The 19,346-nt window shown below is 41.9% G+C and overlaps 1 pseudogene; it reads right to left on the bottom strand.

The window, feature by feature from the left end:
* The window catches only part of LOC110563515 (large ribosomal subunit protein uL30-like), a 47,484-nt pseudogene continuing 28,138 nt past the window's right edge, over positions 1–19,346 (bottom strand).

Genomic DNA, 19,346 nt, shown 5'->3' with positions numbered 1-19,346 from the left:
TTAGTCTGGTGCCTTCTTCACAGTGGAGCACTGAGGCTGATGAAGGCGCTGGCTTGATCCAGTGCGGCCATACGCAGATGGCCTCCTCTCAGGTGTTCCAGGCTGGATGCTGCCTGGGACAGCTAAGTCAGGGTTCATCCAGAGCTTTGGCAAGGGATGCAATATTGACGTCTGTGGGAGTTTTCTGGAGTAGTCACCAAAGACTACTCTTTTTTACAGTAGAGCAGACATTTATCTTCCAGACAGGACGTTTGTGGTGGTGCACGCAGCAGAGTCTTACCGGCTCACTGCAACAAGGGCTTAGACAAGTGACACGTACTGCCTCTTTAATCCTCATGGCAAGAGCCATGAGGCTATTCTTAACAATTTTGAAAAGGGAGAGTCAATTTTCTATTCTCTTCAATTTGCCAAGCTATTCCTGATTATTAACTGACCAGATTACAAAAACTGCATGGCGAGTTCATCGGTCCACAAAGCCTGTTTATCTGGTCTTTCCCGTTGTTAGCATTTCTACCTCCTACAAAAGGAGTTGTCTTCTTCTTCATTCCACTTCATGGAGAAGATAATTCGCAGGGCCATGGGAAGTTGCTTGCTTCCTTGAAGTGTTTTCCAACTGCATAGTTGAGATGAGATTCTTCATAAAGATTACACCAGATTTGCCAAGAGAATATACACTATCTGTCAAGGCAATTTGCTCCTTGTTGACTTTACCCTAGCCAGGCTTGTAGATTAGTTCATTTACTGTCTTCAGATAGGATACTGCCATGCAACGTATGGTCCCGAAATCCTCAGCATGCTTATTGACGCCTTGTTAAGCCTTATAAAAAGGTGCCACTGAAGATCTGATTTAGACTGAAAAGCTGTGATATCTTGTGGGCCTTTTGGCTTCCCACACTGATACCTCGGATTCCAGAGAAAAATGCCAACTTCAGCTTTGCAAGTGCATGGAAGTTTCTAGCTCTTCCTGCCATCCTGGCCATTTGGGTCTCAGCCCTGTGCACCTGCCTGTATTTATTTATTTATTTATTTATTTATTTATTTATTTATTTATTTATTTATTTTTGTGGTGGTGCTTTGTTTTTCTCATAGGTAAGCTTTCTCCTTTCCTTTCGAAGTATCCTTGGGACAGACTTCTTCAGGAGCTTCCCTTCAACTCTGTGAAGTTCCGTCTGTTTTTCTTAAGGGTTTCTTCTCTGGCACAGGCCCCATGGTTTTACCCCCGAGAAGGTGGGGAGGGGGAAAAAGAGTCAGTTTTCACTGAAGCAGATATTGCATTAGATAACTTACATAGTTATTTAATTTATCACTCTGTTGTCCTCAGAGATATCATCTATTATCTCTATTTTTCTACGGAACACATTGCTGTTATGCAATCTGTCATATGTGAACCTCTGGGCTTTTCAAAGTAGCATCACTGAAGGCGCAGTGAGATGGCTTACAACCGTGGTGAGCATGTTTGTCACGTGTGCTGGTTAGTTTTTGTCAACTTACCACCAGCTAGAGTTACTTGGGAAGAGGGGCCCCCAACTGAGAAATTGCTTCTAGCAGATTGGGCATTTCTTGACTAATAATTGATGTAGGATGGCTTAGCCTGCAGGGGGTTGTGCTACCCCCGGGTGGGTGGTCCTGGGTTGTATAAAACAGAAAGCTGAGCAAGCCAGGGACAGCAAGCCAGTAAATAGCATCTCCTTCCATGATCTTAGTTAGCTTGAGTTCCCGCCTCCAGATTCCTGCCTTGAGCTCTGTCTTCTCTCAATGAGTATAACCTATAAGTTGAAATACACCCTTCCTCCCCAAATTGTTTTGGTCATTGTTTTATCGAAGCAAAAGAAACCTAACTAGGATATCCTGCAAAGCTGCTAACCCAAGTTCAAGCTCGTGAATCCATGGTGGAAGGAGAGAAATGACTCCCCCAGGCTATCCTCCAACCTCTACACATGCACTATGGTGTGTTCATGCTAGGACACACATACACACACGATTATGATGATGATAATAAATTAATTAAAAAATAATTAATTTAACTCAATAAAAATTAACGAAATGACTAAATAACTAAAAATTGTTACTTTGTGCCTGGCACTGTGTTACAATTTTAAGCTTCTTAAAACCTGTCATGGAGTTTCACTGACATTATTGTGTTTTATATTATGCTATTTTAAAGACATTATTTAAAAGACACTATTTACATGGTTTAAATAAGCTCAACAAACAAAATAAATACTGCTCTCTAACATAGCTGTAAGATTTAATGATCATTTTGTGGAGGTTGAAAGGTAGAAGGATGAAAAACAATTCAGAGCAAAGAATAGCCTTCATGCTCTGCACAAATGGTATGAAAAGAAAGAGAGGCCTTGTGTTTTATTAGGATAACACATGAAATCTCAACTTCCGAGCCCAAGCCAGATAGTATAACTTTTTAGATATTCTTGTGTCACGCTGAAATAATTCAAGGCCAAAGCCTAGGTAGCTAAACAAAGCCTGCAGGCCAGATAAAGACCAAAAGACTATGTTGTCTACACTTGGGAACACAGAACAAGCACAGAGCTCAGCTGTGGGCAGTGCTGACTCAGCCTCTGTTGGCACTTGCCTGACTGTAGAGAGGGACAGACCAGTCCAATGTGGAGCTGCTCTTGAGGCCCCATTTGGATCTTACCCTTGTAATCTGAGGATTAAGTCCTGATGCAGAACCTGGAAGGCCAAGCACTCCCAAAGAAAAGCAGCCTTCACAGAGGAGAGGATTGCAAGGAGTGGCTTCAAGGACCGTTTTCAATGTTTGTTTGTTTGAAAGGCTTCAGCCCTTCCCCACGAGGTGAACTGCAGGGCTTCTGAACCTTGACAAGTTACAGCTGCTTCTGCATTCAGCAGCCCACTGTTAATCACTCACTAGGAACCATATCGCCCCTGAAGCTCAGGGAGGTGCCTGCTGGAGTCCACAGTCTTTACCCATGGAGAGTTTTCTCTCTATGCAGTAGACACAAAATCTTGGAACTGGAACAAACATGACACTGGAGTCAGAAACAGGGTCCTCCTTTGAGGCAAAGGTCAGTACCTGGGTTCTTGTCCTGTTAGGATGAACTCTTTCTTAGGGGTTCTCATAGTTTCTCATGCAAACAGGCCTCTTGGAGATCATACTGCCTTCTTATTACATACAACCATATCTATTGAATCTCGGCTCTGGTCCTAATCTAGATTACAAAAGAACCCTAATATATAAGTTAATGGTGGAACACAAGCTTTCTCCCCCTTTTGCCCTTGAGTCAATCCAGTGTAGATAATTACAGTCCTTAGACTTGACAACAATCAAGGGCATCTCAAGACTGTGAATATGACATGATATGGGGTGACAAAATACCAGCCAAGAAGGAACCAATCTGGATAATATGAAAGGAGTGATGGGTAGTATGTAAAACACTGAGGGCATAATCATTTAAAAGAATTTTAGGCTTACCGAAGAATTTCTTTTTTTTTTTTTAAAAAAAAAACAATCATAACGTGATACACGTGTCTTTGGCATATAATATAACTTCAAGTTTAGAAAAATCAGTGTAAACAAGTGAAAAAGCAAGCTCCTGTCTTTTACACTGTAAAAGAAAACCTGAGAATGCAAAGGAAGGCTCTTAATTGTATCAGTCTCTTTCAACTTTCACTTCCAAGGTTATCATCCTTCAGTGAAGATAAACACACTAAAAGCTTGTCAGCCCGTTCACAGACAGGAAAAAGGATTTGTTTCTCTGCCTGTCTCAAGGAGATAGATGTGGGCGTTGGTGTCCTTCTGCAAAGCAGTCGATGAGCCTAAACAAGATGAAGTGGCAGCCTGCTGATGGAGTACATTCAGGGGTGACAAGCAGCCTCTGCACACAGCTGTGTTTTCTTCACTAGTCTACAAATAAGACTTCAGAGGGGTCACAGCAGAAAAAGGGGAGGGGGAAAAAGTGCCCATAAGGCTAGAAGTTAGGAATTCTTCACTAGTCTACAAATAAGACTTCAGAGGGGTCACAGCAGAAAAAGGGGAGGGGGAAAAAGTGCCCATAAGGCTAGAAGTTAGGAATTCTTCACTAGTCTACAAATAAGACTTCAGAGGGGTCACAGCAGAAAAAGGGGAGGGGGAAAAAGTGCCCATAAGGCTAGAAGTTAGGAATTCTTTGTGTCTCAGAGAGGCCTGCCAGCCCACGAGGACTCAGAACTTTCTTCTGCCTTAAGGGTATGTTGTCAATACTGGCACCATTTTAAAAGTCTGCTTGGGTTCCCCATGCTGGCTGGTATTTCAGTAGGGGCATTTCTTTTACTTATTCTTTTTTAATTTGTCTTTAACCCTTTAAATTTTTTTGTGATTATAAAATACTTACATTATTTCCCTCTTCCTCTTACTTCTTCCAAACCCATCCTTGTTCTTTTTCAAATTCATGGCCCTTTTCTCCAATTGTTGAAATATATATATCCCTAAATGCATGTATACAGCTTGCTCAGCCTATATAATGTTACTTGAATGTTTATTTTCAGGTCTGACCTTTGTGGTATTGGATAACCAGTTGTTGAACAATTCCCCCGGGAAAGGCTGTTTCTCCTGCTTTCAGCATTCCTGAACAGCCTGTAGTTCTTTGGCTAGGGTTGAGGCCTCCTGGGCATACCTACCCCATTCACAGAGGTATGCCTATTGCTGCTGTTCTTTTACAGGTCATATTTAAACAGCCATGGGTGTGGCATCTGACATTTCTTGGTGATACAGTGACACAAAGTCTCAGCAAACTCCTCTTTCTTCTCGGGAGTTTGCTTCTGAGGAAAGATTACTCCTCGTATACTCTTTAAACTTCTCTTCTGCGGTAATCCCTGAGCCTTAGGTGCATGAGTATGATGTAGATGTATCTATTCATGGGAACCAGGCTCCCCCACTCTGTGTTTTGATTGGCTGTAGTTTTCTGTAATGGTCTCCATCTTTTGCATCCACAGGCTTCCTTGATGATGGGTGAGAACTACACTAGTGGTAGGACAAGGACAAATATTTAGAGTGTATTTAGAGAGCATGCTTAGTAAAGTGGTGGTTGTAGCTTTTCTTCCAGGATCCATGACTTCACTAGCCTTGGGTAGTTGGCTAGCTTTCCAGTCATGGTATCCTTGACGAGTGGGTGTGGGGCATTCTTTCTAGAAAATCAAGGTAAACCTGACTAAGACAGCTTGTAGAACACTTCCCAGCCGTCCTTCTTCTTCTGGCCTCCTTGGAGCTGGAGTTACAGGAGCTTGTGGGGGTACTCAGATTGTAGTATGGGTGCTGGGATTTGAATGCTGGTCCTCACAATTGTGTAGGAGCTTTCAAACACTGAGTCTTTGCTTGAACAACATCAAACTTTTATTGAGATGCAGTCTTACGTATTCTGAGAATGCCTTTGAACTCATTATGTAGCTAAAGATGACACTGAGCTCTAGACCCCCTGCCTGTGATTACAGGTGGATGTCTTCATGGCCAGTTTACAGGATGCTAGAGATTATACAGGCTTTGGAGAGCTGCTTGTTTGTCAAGCTGCTTTGTTATTGAGTACTCAGGGAAAAACATGTTTCACCTTGAGTCAGAAATAAGAGGATATTTCAACAAGTTCCTTAAACGTGTTTGTGTGGCCTTGGACCGTATCTGCTATAGGGAAGTAGTCTATGAAAACAAGTTTGGCAGTTTCATGAACTTCTTTCTTGTATTGATGTGACTTGTTTTTGTTTTGCCAATGAAAAGAAATTGTGGAATGAACTCACGACTGCACTCTTACTGACAGCCCTCTCGAGCTGATCCCATCAGTAGCGTGACTTGCTCTAGTTATTTCAGTCCTCACTCCCCACTTAAGTACTGTTTGATTCTGCTGGCAAGCTCCAGCAACAGGCTAGGCAAACATTTGCACCAACTGAGCTACATCCCAATCCTTCAGACTTTAAGAAATGGAAATGGTGATGAGGTGATAAAGTGCCAGTAGCATTTTAAGTCATGTAGAGAGGTCTGGCTATATTTGGGGTCTATCTGACTTGACTGGTTGTGGTTAGTACATTTTGGGTCCTGGTACAGTCCTTTCACTCAATATCTGCTTTTAGGTAAGGAGCATGTAGGCTCAGATTTTTCAACAAACCTACTTTATTTGGGGTTCTTTTAAAATTATTTATTTATTCACTTTGTATCTCCGCTGCAGCCACTTCCCTGTTCTCCTCCTAGTCCTACCCTACCTCCCTCTTCTTCCCCTATGCCCTTTCCCTAGTCCCTTGATAGAGGAGGTCCTCCTCCCCTTCTACCTGACCCTAGCCTATTAGGTCTCATCAACACTGGCTGCATCATCTTCCTCTGTGGCCTAGCAAGGCTGTAACCCCCCCTCCCCCAGGGTGAGGTGATCAAAGAGTCGGCCAATGAGTTCATGTCAGAGACAGCCCTTGTACCTCTTACTAAGGAACCCACTTGGAAACTGAGTAGCCTATGGGCTTCCTCTGAACAGGCTGTCTAGGTCCTCTCCACACATGGTCCTTCCCTGGAGTATCGGTTTCTGCTATTTAGGGTTCTTAAATATTTCTACCCTTCCAACCCACTGACTAGAGGTAGGGGAGAAAGAAGGTTATGAGGGAAAGGGGGTTGTAGACTTTTTTTTTTTTTTTGTTGTTGTTGTTTGAGACAGGGTTTCTCTGTATAACAGCCCTGGCTGTCCTGGACTTCGTAGACTAGGCAGGCTTTGAACTCACATCAATCTGTCTGCCTCAGCCTCCCTGAGTGCTGGGATTAAAGGCATGAGCCACCATGCCTGGCTTGGTTGTAGACCCTTTTAGAAGTAGTTCCTTGAGGTGAGTCCACTCTTTGTTGTCCGGATACCAGCAGTCCAGTACAAATGCCAATACCAAGCAGCAATACCAATCAGCACAATTCAGCAGATCAGAACAAGTCAGCGAAAGCCGCAGGACTCAGTTAGATTGCCCCGAGAAGTTCTCTGGAACGTTTTCTCTCTGCCAAGTGAAGCATGGAACGATAAAGACCAGTGTATCCATGTCAATCCAAAAAGCATTGTCTCACTGTCCGTGGATTCTGCATATCTCCTCTTCTCAAAGTTTCCCCACAGATGTTCTCAGCTGGCCAAAGTAAGGCACCTAGCAGGAGACAGCTCACAGCAAAAATGTCATGTGACACAACTGAGTCTTCAAAGAAACCAGAAACTTCCACTTCAGGAGTAAGTAAGTCCCTTGCTACTTTTAGCTACTTTACCAGAAACTGATCAACTGTGGATTTTTCTTCTTTGGGGTAATGTGGAGTCCTCTTCAATATCTGAACAGTCATGAAATGTTGACTGGAGATATTTCAGATGTATGAGAGAATATATGAGGACTCAGGAAGATTCAGACTAGAATGGATATTCCATTTCCAATGTCTGGCATCATTTCAGCTTTTGGCTTTACAAGATTTACTTATTTATTTTGAGGAGTAGCATCTATACATTTAAAAATAAATAAATGGAAGGTAGATTACCAGCAAGACTGATTGAAGGAAAATTTTTTTTTTTTTTAAGATTTATTTATTTATTATGTATACGGTATTCTGCCTGCAGGCCAGGAGAGGGCACCAGATCTCATTATAGATGGTTGTGAGCCACGGTGATGGGAATTGATCTCAGGACCTCTGAAAGAACAGCTAGCAGAAGCACTCTTAAACTTTGAGCCATTTCTCCAACCCCTGAATTAGGAAGACAATAAGCCTTATTACAGCAAGGTAGCATTTTTTTTTTTAAATATAAACAGAAAGAGGACAAATGTGTGTATTGGACCCTCTGCCATGGCTTCCAGTTGCCAGCCCAGCCCGTGTTCATCATTTGTGAACACAGATGCACGTGAGTGTCTGCACAGCACACAGGTGTCCACCTGGAAACATGTCAGCAGGCAGTATCACCCTTCCTGCATGTGTGCTTTGTGAGTCAGGAGATGTGGATTAGAAAATAGAGCTTTCAAGACTATGATTTACAGATCTGTGGGAACTGGCTTTTTTTTTTTTTTTAATCTCTTCTTTGGATAAAGAAGCAAGTTAGTCATTGAGTCTTGTTTTAAATAGGAAATCTGTTTAGTGGGAAAAATTTTCAAATAAATCAGTTCTTAAAACCCTCTTTCTTTCTTTCTTTCTTTCTTTCTTTCTTTCTTTTTTTTTTTTTAAGAATCATACACTACCTTGTAGTTTTTGTTTGATAATAAAGAAAACTACTGCAAACAACTCTAAACCAAACACTTTGCCCTTCAAAAGCTTTTAGAATTATGGCCTGGAAAAACGGCTCAATGGTTAAGAGTCCATGCTGTTCTATTCCCAGCACCCACTTCAAGCAGCTTACAATTGCTCATAATCCAGTCCCAGGGCTACCATGCACATATGCACACACACAGGCACAAATGCATACATATAAATAAAAAAAAAACCTTTTTCTAAAAATATTTTAAAATTACATTTATATGTATGTTGTGTGTGTGCTCAGCGTGCATTTGGAGATCAGAGGACAGCTTGCTGAACTAAGTTCCCTCCTTCCACCCTGTGGGACTCAGAGATCGAACTCAGTTTGTCACTTCTCGTTGCAAGTAAACGCCTTCGTTCACTCAGCTGTCTCACTGACCTGCACCTTGGCCTCTAACAGAGAAGATCGAGGTTAAAACTCAACAGCAATTTAAAAATTCCTGCTATGTTTTTCCCCAGGTTTCGCTGTCAAAAGAAACAGGCTCTACCTCTGTCATAACTGCCCTTGCCACCTGTGATGCAGCCCTTTGTTTATCAACAAAGAGAAACACCTGGATACCTAGGAGATGCCAGAAAGCATGGTTGCTGAGGCCAGGAAGATGGCTCAGAGGTAAGAGCTCTCTCCGCTTAGTTTGCTTTGCAGAACTCTTGTGCAGCGGTGCCTGTGACTGTACGTGGTGGGGACAGTGCAAGATCCCTGGGCCTTCGGGGCTACCTTCCTAGCTCCCTGTTCAGTGAGAGGCTCTGTCCCAAGGCAAAAAGGTGGAGACTAGAAGCAGGACAAGGACCTTCCTTTTCTGGACTCTATGGGCCTACACATACATTGTCAGCATCACACACACACAGACACACACACATGCATACGCACAGATGAACATACACTCAAACACACGCAGACGTACACACGCATAAGCAGCGTACAGTTTTTGGAAACTGATTCTCTTTGTTAGGACCAATGAAATGATGATGCGCACAACAGATTTTATACGAAAGAGGTTTATTAGATGGAGATGGAGAGAGAAGGAGAGAGGGAGACATGATAGGGGGAAGGGAGGGCCCCCCGGACAGAAAAGGGGGAGAGAGTAAGAGAGTAGGAGGGCAAGAGAGCAAGAGGGCAAGTGAGCGACGAAGTGGTGGGTTGAACCTTTTAAGGAGCAACTTAACCACGCCTGCCAGGTGTGGCTACCTGGCAGGTGACACATGGTGACATTATATGTCGCTAGGCAATCCAGAAGCAGGTTGCTTAAACACTAACACTCTTCTTTTGCCTTGTGATTAACCTCAGTTCATCGGGCTCGGTGGAAAGGGCCTTCACCTGCTGAGCATCTTGCCAACCCAGATTTGACTTATTTATTGTTTTGAGACAGGCTCTCTCTATGTAGTCCTGACTGTCCTGGCACTCGCTTGGTAGACTAGGCTAGCCTCAAACTCACAGAGATCCACTGACCTTTGTCTCCCTGAGTGCTGGCTTTGCAGGCTATGCCACCGTGCCCGGCTAGGTTTTATTGTTTTGAAATTAATTTTTAGGTTAGCATGCAAAATAATCGGTTCCATTATGACATTTTGCATACATTGTTATTGTCCTTTGTTCTCACCCATTCTCCTTCTTGTGGTCCCTGCCCCCCTCAGCTTGGTCCCCTCCTTCTTCTAGTTAGTTTACCTCTGCTTTTTTACCGCATGTATTTCAGCACTCTCCTCTCTCCTTTGAAGATATCTTGATTCCTTTTCTAGCCTCATAGACTACACACACACACACAGAGGGAGAGAGAGAGAGAGAGAATTTTAAATCTAGGTTCTGCATACTAGAGAAAACATTGTATCTGTCCTTCTGAGCTTGACTGCTTTTTTTTTTCTTAATATGATTTTCAGTTCCACCTATTTTCCTGTAAATGTCACAATTTCATTTTTTTTTCTCTGTGGCTGTATAAAATATCAATGTGCTTTTGCACCCTATTTTCTTTATTCATCTGTTGATGGACATCTTGTTGAGCATATTTCCTGGTTGTTGTGAACGATGAATTGATAAACATGGGCTTTGTTGAAGATTTTAAATGGATACACAAGAATATACACTCACTTGTGTGTGAGTGTGTGTGGCACATACATACGGAGATCGTAGGGACTATTTGGTTGCTGCTCCTTGCCTTCCCACCTTATTTGAGGAAGGGTCTGTGAAAGCTGGGCTACCTGGCCAGTGCATTTTGGGGGAGCATCCTGTTTGGGGCTCTCATGTCCCTGTATGTGCAGACCAGGATTGCAGATACTCGGGTTTTGCTCATGTTGTCAGGCTTGTGCATTTACATCCCTCCGCCTCACACATCCCTAGATCTGCACTTTCATTTTGTATCTTCAATGCAATCCCTCAGTTTATGCAGTGAACTAGAGAGCTTGTCAAGGCCTCCTTCCTTTTATAATGACATTTAAAAAGATAAAAGTTACTTTCTGAATATAAAGAATAAAGAAAACAGCCAGCATTGCAGCAAAGGAAGGTTTGTCTAATTTTATCAGGTTAAGTTAGTTACTTTAATCTTAGAGTTTCCTGAGGTTTCAACAAGGGAAACAAATGGATAGTTTTCTATAAGTTATTGAGAGATATTTGAGAAGTTGATAGTGCAATGTAGGTCAAGATATAAAAGAATGACAAAAAAAATGGAGATAGCACTGTAGGGAAAAGAGAGATAGTCAGAAATTTATGTGGTATTTCCCATGAACAGACGCTGGGTTCAAAGATGATTTCAGTGCTCTGTCAGGGGCTTCAGAGGCCACTGGAGTTCAGCAGCCGCATTTATTTTGATGGACAGGAACAAAGTGTACAGATTGTGGCTATGCTGTCCTTTGGGAGAGAGAAGCATAGTTTCAATTTTTATTTCACTCGGAAGAATAGTGCACATGTGATTAACATAATGGTGAATTGTAATTACCTGCGGAATTTTCCCCTGGGAACCCTGTTCTCTTCTTATAACTTCCACGTTCCGGCTCTTTTTAAACTCCCCACCTTTCCTGATAATATGTTGACTTCATTTTTGGAATAAAATTATATTTGTCTGAAGCAGCTTTAACTTGATGTTTAACTTCTGTGGGAGTCTGGCACTAAGTTTAACATTTAGATACATTTGCAAGAACCTTCCAGCTGTTATTTTAAGAGTATGGGGAAGAGCTTTTCCCTTCTGTGCTCCAGCCTACGCCAACCCATTTATCTTTGACTTGATCACTACAGGCTGGAATTTGATTGTTAATGTTCTGAATTTCTTTCTTTGATACCAAAATACTAATACACCTGAGAGAGCCAGTCACTCACACTTTATTGTGAATGAGGCTCAAGAGTGAGCTTACTTCTTGGTGTGTTTGAGCTGTTGAAGCAGGGCCTTCTGTGTGCATCAGGTTGGCCTTGACTCTGAGATCCTTCTTTCTTACTTGTGGATTGCTGGGATTATAGACATGTACTCCAACATCCAGCACAGGAGCTGGCTTCTGATAAGCGTGTATAGATTAAGAACAATTACTAGGCATGATGGTCCATGTCTTCTATAGAAGCACCTTGAAGTCAGAGGCAGGCAGATCTCTGTGAGTTCCAGGCCAGCCTGCCCTGAGTTCCAGGATAGCCAGTGATATGTTACAAGAGCCAACAAATACAAAATCTAACACCCTACAATCAAGTAAGCAATGACAGCACAACCAAGTAGAGCAGGTGTAGGTATGTGGCTCAATGTTTGAGTTATTTGTCTAATATGCAGAAGAGCTTGGGTTTGATCCTAAGTGCTGCAAAGCAAACAAACAAACAAACAAACCAAAGCAAAACAACAAAACAAACAAAATCCTGAAAAAACAAACAATGCAGAGAAGTAACGGCATTCTGACATCTGAAGTTGTGGCTGGAATTTTTGGAAAGGCTTCTGCATACATAATACAGTCTGCCAGTACCTAGGGCCAATTATGGAGTCACCTGACTCCCGAACCTCAGGTATCTCAATGCATTGTGGGTTTACCTACACAGGATTATTGAAGAACCATGATATGCTATGCTAATAAAGACAAAGATGTATGGTTAATAATAACAGCATAAACAAGAGCATTAGATGCTTTAGTAAGAATTTGCATCCTGCCGCTGACCCATACTATATCATTAAGGCTGGAAGTCCTGGAACAGAATGGTCAAAATGCCATCACCACAAACAAGTGTCCCAGGTTAGATGAGGGTAAACTATGGCTAGGAAATCTAAGAGTGCTTTTATGAGAAGATGCAAACAGATTACTATTTGGTAAGGTCATAATTTATTCTGACAGTCTGCTTAACCATATGCACAGATTCCTGAATGTGATTTAAATGTTAAGTCCTAATTATAAAACTCAGATTCAAAACAACTTTGAGTAAGCCTGCTGAGAATGGATGTGAATGCAGAGCATGCAGCCACTGTCATTGGGGAAATAAATGCATGTAAATTTTAATTTGGGCCAGGTGTAAGCCCCTGTGAACTATTATCAAGTAGAGCTGCATTGAAAATAAACAATAAATGTGATTAAAACTTTAAAAAGATTACATTCTGACAACTTGAATTATCCAGGAATATGTCAGAGCTACCTAATCTCTTTATGAACAATTTTGAGATCATTAAAAAATACATAGAGGATACTAGTCCTTCCAAACATTTAGGACTGATTTTGGCTGGCTTCATTAGCACCTTCCTTGTTTCAACAGATTTTCTTTGTACATATTGAATTATTGGAGTCAACTGGCTTGGTCAGTGTGCTGTGTGGGCCACCGCCCATGCCCTTTTGTTTAAATTAATCAGCCTCTGCAAAGGGGAAAGACAATTCAATTCTACCAACCGAATCCAGGAGAAAAATGACTATGTCAAAGCAAGTGTGACATTCTTTCCAGTTGGCATGCCTAGCGAATGGAGCTAATAATAACCCCTTGAATTTTCTGCCAAGCAGATCTATAAATCTCTTTATTCATTGTAGTCTATATTGTAACGCTCACCCATTCCATTATTTATCCACTTACCATTTATTGAAAACTTAAATTTGTGCTTGGTCACTGCGCTGTGAATGGAGATAAAGGGCTAACTGAGAACCTGCCCGTAGCCCAGTGGGAGAGACTGACACCACAAATTACCACAGCTCATGCATTTCCGAAGTTGGCTGTTCATGGGGGAGAGCTGGAGCCGGCCAGCTAGTCTGAGGTAGGAAGAGTAGGCCGGTAAACCACCAATGACATTGAGCTTTATTGACAGGCCATAGTGTAGTTAGGGTGTTGGCAGGGCAGAAGCGGGAAGCGACCTTATTCTCTCTATATTTTCTAAAAATATGTTTTAATGTAGCCCTGGCAGATTTTGCGGCACAGGCTTGAGGGGAACGGTTCAGATGGACTCTAAGGAGAGCGATGACGGGGCATGTAGTGCCCTCTCATCAGATTCGCTAAGCTTGAGGAGATTGGGCAAGTCCGAAGAAAACTATGTTGTGTTTTCAGCGTGAAAAGTGTTAAATAACTATATCCAAGTGACAACGGAAATGGAAAGCTTGGATGAATAAGCTTGGAATACTGAGAGCCTTAAACAATCACGGCATTTAAAGACATAAAGCCTGGATAGTTCCTCAAGAAAAACGATAGATGGCGAAGAGAAGAGATGGGCCCAACAGTGAAGTAATGAGTAGAGCCTGAGAAGGTAACTAGAAAGAAAATGGTGAAAGAGAAGCCTCCAGGTTCGTCAGAGTCTCAGCTCTCCAGGGCTCCAGACACTTGAGACAGGGTCTTGAGGTGGACGTAGTGGGCTTGTCAAAGGGGAAAGTAATTAATAAAGTCTTGCTAATTGTATCCTAGTAATGCAGGGCATTGCAAACAGCAGGTCTAAATGTTATAATGTATCATTCACTAGAAGTGGCTTCACAGGCAGACTTCTGTTGCTATCAGGATAGTAGAAGAGCCATAAGAAACAGCCCTCTGTTTCAGGAAGAAGGGATTTGCTACTGCAACTTGAGTTTTAACTTTTCTTTTCTCTTTCCTTCCTTCTTTCTTTCCTTCTTCCTTCCTTGTTTCCTTCCTTCCTTCCTTCCTTTTTTGTTTCCTTCCTTCCTTCCTTCCTTCCTTTTTTTGTTTCCTTCCTTCCTTCCTTCCTTTCTTCCTTCCTTTTTTGTTTCCTTCCTTCCTTCCTTCCTTCCTTCCTTTCTTCCTTCCTTTTTTGTTTCCTTCCTTCCTTCCTTCCTTCCTTCCTTTCTTCCTTCCTTCCTTCCTTCCTTCCTTCCTTCCTTCCTTCCTTCCTTCCTTCCTTTTTTGTTTCCTTCCTTCCTTCCTTTTCTCTTGAGACAGGGTTTCTATGTGTAGCCTTGGCTACCCTGGACTCACTTTGAGACCAGGCTGGCCTTGAACTCACTGAGATCCACCAGTCTCTGACTCCCTGAGTGCTGGGATTACAGGCATGTGCCAGGCTGAGTTTTAACTTTTCCTGGAAGTCACAAGCATTGTGCCCAGGAATTTCACTGTGGCAGGAAAGGATGTAGGACTGAGCCCAGGAAGAAGTTGAGCATCAATGCAGGTCTGTGGTAACCTCTACCAGCAGCATGGAGAACTAGCGTTGCTCTGCATGGGGTTGGACTGACCTCAAATCCAGCTACCAGCTATGGGGTGTGGATCTCTTTGAGAAATGCAGGGCTGTAGGGAAGGCACCATTGATTGTTCTTGGCTCTGACTCGGGTGGCACTTGACGACAGCTAGTAGAGAAGGTCCCTGAGGAGGACTCAATATCTACCACAGGTCTTCAGGTGGATATAGCTGAGATTAGGACAGGCTAGAGAGGACACATGAGCTTGCTCTATGACTCCTGCAAGGCCTGGGTATAGTTTTTAGAAAGACACGCTTACTAGTTTATGAATAGGTACCATTAGTCTTCAATTCTTGTTAAGCATAAGCAAACGTAGTTGTTTCACACATACGGTCAACTTTCTTCTACAGCTCCAGTCAAATGAAAGCTAATTTATAAGGGCACAGTTACTTTCTACCTTGAGCTCACCTTCCTGCAGTGTGTTCTCTGATAACACAGAGGTGTTGGAAACTGTATAGAACTTAGGGATAATTGTCTTCCTACTACCAGTTCATTAACATATTAAAAACATTACAATTTAAAATTACTGGATAACTGGGTATATGAGTCACTGGATAAAATGGTGGATGTTTGAATCCAGTGTCAATATTCATGGTAATGAGCAAGCTTGAGCTACCCGACCCACTGCACTGGCCCCATCAGCAAAGATGATGAGAACACCATGGCAACCATCTAGCAAAGTGCACAGAGAAGCCAAAATGAGTTAAAGAGCTGGCTGGAGAGAAAGGGACATGCTCAGCTAAAATACAGCACGAGTGATTGAGAAGACTCAGTCCACCCCTGTACATGGCTTGCCTTCGGCCTCCTTCTCAAGGGCATGTGTGTCCCAAGCCCCCTTCAGAATAAAGTTACAATGACAGAAAATGTTATTGCTCACATTTAAAAGAGGGAGCCATACGAGTCTTCCTGCTAGCTATAAGTGATATGGAAACACTAGTCCCCAAACGAATGAAGCCCTGCTTGATGGTGCAAGGTTAGAAGGACTAGAGGCCCTGCACATTGTTAGGAAGCTTTCCAAACTTAACTGGAATACAGATGGCAAGCAAGAGTAAGTGGAGGGAAGAAAGCAACGCAGGAAGGTATGCTCTGAATTGACTATGCGCTTGAATGAAGGAGTTTTATTATTTTATTCTATTTTGGTTTTTTGAGGCACAGTTACTCTGTGTAGCCCTGGCTGTCCTGAAACTCATTCTGTAGACCAGGCTGGCCCCTACCTCAGATCCTTCCTGAGTGCTGGGACTGAATGTGTCTACCATTTCCGGCTAGCTGAATGAAAGGGTTTTTTGGGCAAGGGCATGCAAGTTAGCTTTTATGGGGATGGCGTCGTTTTCTTGCTGCTGATGGTTGAAGCTTGGGGCTCATGCATGCTTAGCATGCACTCTACCTCTACCCTCTCACCTTTGACCTCACAAATTAACTTTAATCAGCAAATTTAAAAGCACCTTTCCCCTCACTAGTGGGAATGGGCTCAAGCAGTGGTTTAAGTCAACTACAGCAAATAACAAACACTACAGCAAATAACAAAGAAATGGAACCGTCTTCTTTTACTCAAATGGTTTTGTTTCTTATTGGTTTGCAATGACTCAGCCTCTACTTGTTGGTAAAGCTTTAAGCAAATATACATTTTTTTTCAAATGTTATAAGTTTATTTTATTCGAAGAACGACAGTTCTCCAAGTGAGTTATTATGTATTTTTATATGATAAGATGGCAATATTTACAGTAAAATACAAAATGTCATCATCAGCTGTCTTTATACACTGGAAAATGGTCTAACAAGTTGTTCCTTGGAAGGTAAACAGCATTACAGCATTGGCTGTATGACATCAGGGATTTGACATCTCAACAAAGTGCTACAGTGTGAATATCCACCCACATGTACCTAAAATTGTTTTCACCCACCACTGCTTTTGGCAATGTTCTAGCAATTATTTTCTGGGTACAGCTCATAAACCCACTAATAAACAGTTGCTTTTTGTACTCTATATTTAATAGGAGGCTCAGCTAATTTAATGACATTCATCTTAGAAAAGCAACCGACTGGGTGTCAGATCTGCTAAGTGCCTCTGCAAAAGTCTTTGATGCAACTGTCTTTTTCTCAAATTTTTAATCATTAATTTAGTTAGTGATAGCATTAATGAAATAGACTCTTGTTGGTAAGTCAATGAAGGAGTTAGGACACTTTTGTTCTGTATTTGATGGCCAGCCATTTTGAACCTCTACAGGTTTATAGAAAATTGGCTATATCATGTCTAGAAAAAAGACATTTACATACATTTTAAAGATGAAAAAAAAAACAAAAACAAAAACAAAAAACAAAACCCAAATCAGTATCTAACTTCTCTACCCTAGTATCAGGATAAAGTTTTGGCTTTAGGAATATGTTCTTTCTAACTTCTGTGGGTAGAAGCATTTTGAGGGGTGGGTTTGAGCAACACTGATTGGGATATAAGGTAGATACACATTTGCCTCTACCCCTCAGGGTTTTTGGCTGGGCCTGAGAAGTTTAGATTGACATACGAGTGATTCATGGAATAGAAGCACAAGGTTATATGTTGTATAGGGTAAAAAGTCTGAGCTTACTTTCATGTTTGAAAACCCACCAGTGTTTGAGCTAATCTCAAGCTCAGGATTTAAAATCCCACCAATCTCTACCCTGGAAATCACCCTGGACAACTCTGTCCCCAAGAAACCCTGCCTCCTACTCAGTTCCCTGCTGCTTCTCACCCAAGCAGAGGCAACCATCCTCTTGTGTTTTTCCCAATAAATCTCTTGTGTAAGGTTTGTTGTGTGGTGTGACTCTGTGGCATTCCTTGGAAAACAGTACAGTTTTCCCTTCAAAGCTGTAACACTTGCAATGGGGATGCCTTTCTCCTCAGAGCTCTAACACAAGGTGTCGGCAACATGAGAATCCTCAGAAGACAAACCCAAAGAAAAGGCAGGATCTAATGCTTCCAGAGTAGGAAGAATAAAGAAGCAACTTCAAAGAAACAAAACCGTTGCAGGGAAGTGGAAAGAAGACAGGTTTCCAGTGTGGTGTGTGTGTCCAGAGCTCCCTTGGTCTATATGCCTCATTCTTGATGAGAACATAACTTTTTTTTCCTTGCTGGGAGTGGGGTGTATGTGTACCACATGAGAATTTCATATGTTTGTAAAAGAAAGAAGAAAGAATTGAATGTTTCTCTGGTATCTGTTATTTTTCAAGTGCCTTTAGCCAAACTAATCCTATGTGAGGTGGTTTATTTGGGGATGGTGCAGTCTGCTATTCTGCATTTACAAATGGGAAGCAGGAGCAAATTTTTACCTGGGAGTAGAAGTATGGTTGTTTTTAAGAATATCATCTTGAGCATGTAAAATATAAAATCTGGTAGCAACTATCTCCTGTGGTTATTTGCGTTAAGTTAATTAAAATTAAATTACTTGGTTAGTCACATTTTCTGGATTTGACATGTTACTGGCTACATGAGGCTGCTGAATTAGGCAGTGGAGATATAGCACACTCCCCTCAGAGCAGGCAGGGGTTCCATACTGAAGTCGAGTAGGGGAAGCAGACATGGGAAGTCAGAAATAAACTTTTTTTTTAGGAATTGAGTAAGTGGAATACTGTTTAAAAATGAGGCAAACATTTATATGTCCTAAGTGCTTCTTTTATACAATAACTTAAGCATTTGCTCTTGTTAGCAATAATGAAGGAGAACAAGCAATCTGTAATAAAATAAAACTGCAGTTAGACAGTGGAAAGAATTCTGTTACAATCACAGAAAGTTGTTGTTAGCAGTGACCTTTTATGTCCTCTTGTCTAACCACCATTTGACTGAATCCACTTTAATTGGCCATTTAGTTGATGTTTGAATTCCTCCAGGAACTAAACACACATCAGTCTCCTGAGATGGAACATTTCACCTTGGTGGTTGTCTAGATGCAGTCAGCCTTGCAAGGACTGGAACAGCCTTCCAGAAAGCACAGTGGGGGATTGCAGGAAGAGTCCTGATTAGCAGCTAGGGAGTAGCAGAGCCAGTCAGTGGCAGCTGCCTCGAGTGTGGACCCCATTGCAGAAACATGGACAGTCTCTTCTCTTTGTTTTCATCTTCATTTTTAAACAAGGGAGAAAAAAATAGCAAAAAGCATCTACAATGAGTCACAGAGTAAAATTATATGGGTTAATATGTTTTTCAAAGTTTACAGTGCTGTCCACGAAGAAGTTTTTATCATTACAAAGTCCCGCGGTGACACAATAAAATTCAGAAAAGCTAATATTATGGCTGAGGAAGCCCTTTGGGAGCTTAAAGTTACTGCTTCAACAAGTCTGGCTTACAAAGTGGAGTTGTTAAAGAATAAGATATATAAAGTAATACGAGGCTGCCAGAACATGCATACATAAAGACTGCAGCCCTGGTCTAGGGGCCCAGAAAGGCATTTTTCTAAGCACACTTCTGTGCTTGGCTCAGGGGGAAACTTAACGACAGAGGTCTTAGCAGGATGAAGATAGTAAGAAGGGTAGACTTGAAGAAGCAAAAGCTGTTG

Source organism: Meriones unguiculatus, chromosome 15 (assembly GCF_030254825.1).
Source record: "Meriones unguiculatus strain TT.TT164.6M chromosome 15, Bangor_MerUng_6.1, whole genome shotgun sequence".
In the NCBI taxonomy this organism is placed as follows: Eukaryota; Metazoa; Chordata; class Mammalia; order Rodentia; family Muridae; genus Meriones; species Meriones unguiculatus.
Note: the sequence above shows the minus strand (reverse complement) of the source record. Positions and strands in the feature narration are given on the sequence as shown.